Here is a 4,912-nt window from a genome sequence, read left to right on the forward strand (position 1 = left end):
CAAACAGAAGAAGCTAAAACAGAGGAAACCGCCTTGGAAAAGACAGGTGCAATAGACTAAAACCCTGTAGTTAGTATTGACTACATAGGAAGGGTCCTATAGATCTTGAGAAACATAAGCTGGATCAAGGAACTCTCTGAAAATGAACTGACCCCACACTGCCCACAACACCAGAGAAAGTCCTAGATACCTTTTTACTATTTTTACAATCATCCTTTTTTTTTCAACCTGCCAGACTTCAGGCTCTACTACAAAGCCACAGTCATCAAGACAGTATGGTACTGGCACAAAGACAGAAATATAGATCAATGGAGCAAAATAGAAAGCCCAGAGATAAATCCACACACCTATGGACACCTTATGTTCAACAAAGGAGGCAAGAATATACAATGGAGTAAAGACAATCTCTTTAACAAGTGGTGCTGGGAAAACTGGTCAACCACTTGTAAAAGAATGAAACTAGATCACTTTCTAACACCATACACAAAAATAAACTCAAAACGGATTAAAGATCTAAAAACGTAAGACCAGAAACTATAAAACTCCTAGAAGAGAACATAGGCAAAACACTCTCCGACATATATCACAGCAGGATCCTCTATGATCCACCTCCCAGAATACTGGAAATAAAAGCAAAAATAAACAAATGGGAGCTAATTAAAATTAAAAGTTTCTGCACAACAAAGGAAACTAGAAGCAAGGTGAAAAGACCGCCTTCTGAATGGGAGAAAATAATAGCAAATGAAGCAACCAACAAACAACTAATCTCAAAAATATACAAGCATCTTATGCAGCTCAATTCCAGAAAAATAAATGGCCCAATCAAAAAATGGGCCAAAGAACTAAATGAACATTTCTCCAAAGAAGACATACAGATGGCTAACAAACACATGAAAAGATGCTCAACACCACTTATTATCAGAGAAATGCAAATCAAAACCACAATGAGGTACCATTTCATGACAGGCAGAATGGCTGCAACCCAAAAGTCTACAAGCAATAAATGCTGGAGAGGGTGTGGAGAAAAGGGAACCCTCTTACACTGTTGGTGGGAGTGCAAACTAGTACAGCCACTATGGAGAACAGTGTGGAGATTCCTTAAAAAACTTGAAATCGAACTGCCTTATGACCCAGCAATCCCACTTCTGGGCATACACACCAAGGAAACCAGAATTGAAAGAGACATGTGTACCCCAATGTTCATCACAGCACTGTTTATAATAGCCAAGACATGGAAACAACCTAGATGTCCATCAGCAGATGAATGGATAAGAAAGCTGTGGTACATATACACAATGGAGTATTACTCAGCCATTAAAAATAATACATTTGAATCCGTTCTAATGAGGTGGATGAAACTGGAGCCGATTATACAGAGTGAAGTAAGCCAGAAAGAAAAGCACCAATACAGTATACTAACACATATATGTGGAATTTAGAAAGATGGTAATTATAACCCTGTATGTGAGACAGCAAAAGAGACACGGATGTATAGAACAGACTTTTGGACTTTGTGGGAGAGGGTGGGATGATTTGGGAGAATGGCATTGAAACATGTATGCTATCATGTAAGAAACAAATCGCCAGTCTATGTTCAATACAGGATGCTTGGGGCTGGTGCACGGGGATGATCCAGAGAGATGATATGGGGTGGGAGGTGGGAGGGGGTTTCAGGATTGGGAACTCATGTACACCCGTGGCTGATTCATGTCAATGTATGGCAAAAATACAGTATTGTAAAGCAAAATAAAGTAAAAATAAAAATAAAATAAAAATTTAAGTCCTCTATTACTCCTTTAATTTTCATTTTTATATCCTATGATTATTTTGCCAAAAAAAAGACCCTATTGTTTACAGCAAACTTATATATATATATATATATATATATATATATATATATAAAATAATAATTTTTGTGACTTTTTCTTCCTTTTTTAACACTGTATTTTTGAAAATCCAACCTCTACTCTAGATTTTTAATCTTTGCTTTTTGGTATTTGTTATCAATTTTGTACCTTTAAGAACCCAATCTTCAGTACCCATTTTTATTTGGGAGTGTGATTATTGGCTTGCTTTCTCTCTCCCCCTTTGGACTTTCCTTTTTCTCCACCAGGTCGCCTCTATATCCTCCCTCCCCCTTCACTTCTCTACCTACTCTGTGAATCTCTGTGTGTGTTCCAGACAGTGGAGAACAGTTAGGGAACTGATTACTGGCTGGATCTGTCTCTCTCCTTTTGATTCCCCCCTTTATCCTCCTGGCCACCTCTGTCTCCTTCCTCCCTCTTTTCTTCTCTGTACTGCTCCATGGACTCTCTGAGCTGTCCAGACTGTGGAGTGCACATAAGGAAGTGATTACTGGCTAGCTTGCTCTCTCCTCTTTTGATTCCACTCATCTCATTTGGGTCACCTCTAACACCCTCCTCCTTCTTCTCTTCTCCATGCAACTCTGTGAACCTCTCTGGGTGTCCCTCACTGTGGAGAAACTTTTCATCTATAACCTAGATGTTTGATTAGTGGTGCTGTATAGATGGAGAAGTCTTGAGGCTACTGTAAAAATAAGACTGAAAACCAGAAGCAGGAGGCTTAAGTCCAAATCCTGAGAACACCAGAGAACTCCTGACTCCAGGGAACATTAATCGACATGAGCTCATCAAATGCCTCCATACCTACACTGGAACCAAGCACCACCCAAGGGCCAACAAGTTCCAGAGCAAGACATATCACACAAATTCTCCAGCAACACAGGAACACAGCCCTGAGCTTCAATGTACAGGCTTCGCAAAGCTACTCCAAACACATTGACATCTCATAACTCATTACTGAACACTTCATTGCACTCCAGAGAGAAGAAATCCAGCTCCACCCACCAGAATACCAACACAACCTTCCCTAACCAGGAAAACTTGAAAAGCCACCCATACAAGCCCACCCACAGTGAAGAAACTCCACAATAAAGAGAACTCCACAAACTGACAGAATACAGAAAGGCCACCCCAAACTCAGCAATGTAAACAAGATGAAGAGAGAGAGGAATACCCAGCAGGTAAAGGAACAGGATAAATGCCCAACAAACCAAACAAAAGAGGAAGAGATAGGGAATCTACCTGATGAAGGAGCATAGTAAAAACCCACAAGATCAAACAAATGAAGAGGAAAATGGGCAGTCTACCTAAAAATGAATTCAGAGTAATAATAGTAAAGATGATCCAAAATCTTGGGAATAAAATGGAAGCATAGATAGAGGAGATACAAGAAATATTTAACAAAGACATAAAAGAAGTAAAAAAAAAAAGAAAAGAAACAATGAACATCACAGTAACTGAGATAAAAATGCAATAGAGGAAATCAAGAGCAGAATACCTGAGGCAAAAGAGTGGATAAGTAAGCTGGAAGATAGAATGGTTGAAATAATTGAAGAAGAGAAGAATAAATAAAAAAGAATGAAAAGAAATGAAGGTAGCCTCATAGACTTCTGGTATTAAGACCATTATAAGAGACAAGGAAGGACAGTATATAATGATCAAAGGATCAATCCAAGTAGAAGATAAAGCAAAAATTCAGTTCAGTTCAGTTTAGTTCAGTCGCTCAGTCGTGTCTGAGTCTTTGCGATCCCATGGACTGCAGTACACCAGGCCTCCCTGTCCATCACCAACTCCCAGAGTTTACTCAAACTCATGTCCATTGAGTTGGTGATGCCATCCAAACATCTCATCATCATCCCCTTCTCCTTCGCCTTCAGTTTTTCCAAGCATCATGGTCTTTTTCAGTGAGTCAATACTTCACATCAGGTGGCCAAAGTACTGCAATGTATATGTATACATATATATGTATGTGTATATATATGATCTGCATGTGTATATATATACACACACACACACACACACACACACACACACACACACACAACATATATATGCACCCACCTCAGTACATAAGGCAAATGCTAACAACTATAAAAGGGGAAATCGACAATAACATAGTAACAGTAGGGGAATTCAACACCTCACTCATAAGAAGGTCAACAGGAGAGAAAATTAATAAGGAAACACAAACTGTAAATGACACATTGGACATGACGATCCTGATTGATATCTACAGGACATCTTATCCAAAAACAGTAGAATTCACATTTTTCTCAAGTTCACGTAGAATATTCTCCAGGATAGATCACATCATGGTTCACAACCAAGCCTTAATAAATTTAAGAAAATTGCAATTATATAAAGCAATATTTCTGATCACATTGCTCTAAGATGGATATCAATTACAAGAAAAAAATGTAAAAAAAAAACATAAACACATGGAGGCTAAACAATGTGCTTCTAAATAACTAAGAGATTAATGAAGAAATCAAAGGGAAAAAAACACCTAGAAACAAATGACAATGAAAAAACAGTAACTCAAAACCTACAGAATGCAGTTAAAGCAGTGCTGAGAGGGAAATTTATAGCAATGCAAGCCTTAACTCAAGAAACAAGAAAAACATCAAATAAATAGCTTAACCTGACACCTAAAGCAACTAGAAAAAGAAGAGCTGAAAACCAACAAAGTGAGTAGAAGGAAATAAATCATAAAGACCAGAACAGAAATAAATGAACTAGGAATGAAGGAGGCAACAGCAAAGATCAATAAAACTAACAGCTGATTATTTGTGAAGATAAGAAAAACTGAAAAACTATTATCTAGACTCAAGAAGAAAAAAAATTGGAGAAGACTTAAATGAATAAAATTAGAAATGAAAAAGGAAAAGTTACAACAGATAATGTAGAAATACAAAGGATCATAAGAGACAATTACAAGCAACTATACGCCAGTAAAATGGATAACCTGGAAGAAATGGACAAATTCTTACAAAAGCAAAAGTTTCTATGACTGAATCAGGAACAAATAGGGAATATATCAGACCAATCAC

General features: G+C 37.7%; 1 long non-coding RNA gene across 1 annotated transcript; it reads right to left on the reverse strand.

The window, feature by feature from the left end:
- Nucleotides 1–4,040: 4,040 nt before the first annotated feature.
- Nucleotides 4,041–4,454, reverse strand: LOC120882306. The gene is made up of 3 exons (XR_005725470.1): nt 4,367–4,454; nt 4,102–4,103; nt 4,041–4,052 (listed from the first exon to the last, which is right to left on the reverse strand). It is a non-coding gene; the product is annotated as an uncharacterized LOC120882306 (long non-coding RNA).
- Nucleotides 4,455–4,912: the final 458 nt, after the last annotated feature.

Source organism: Oryx dammah, unplaced genomic scaffold (genome assembly GCF_014754425.2).
Source record: "Oryx dammah isolate SB20612 unplaced genomic scaffold, SCBI_Odam_1.1 HiC_scaffold_23, whole genome shotgun sequence".
Classification (NCBI taxonomy): domain Eukaryota; kingdom Metazoa; phylum Chordata; class Mammalia; order Artiodactyla; family Bovidae; genus Oryx; species Oryx dammah.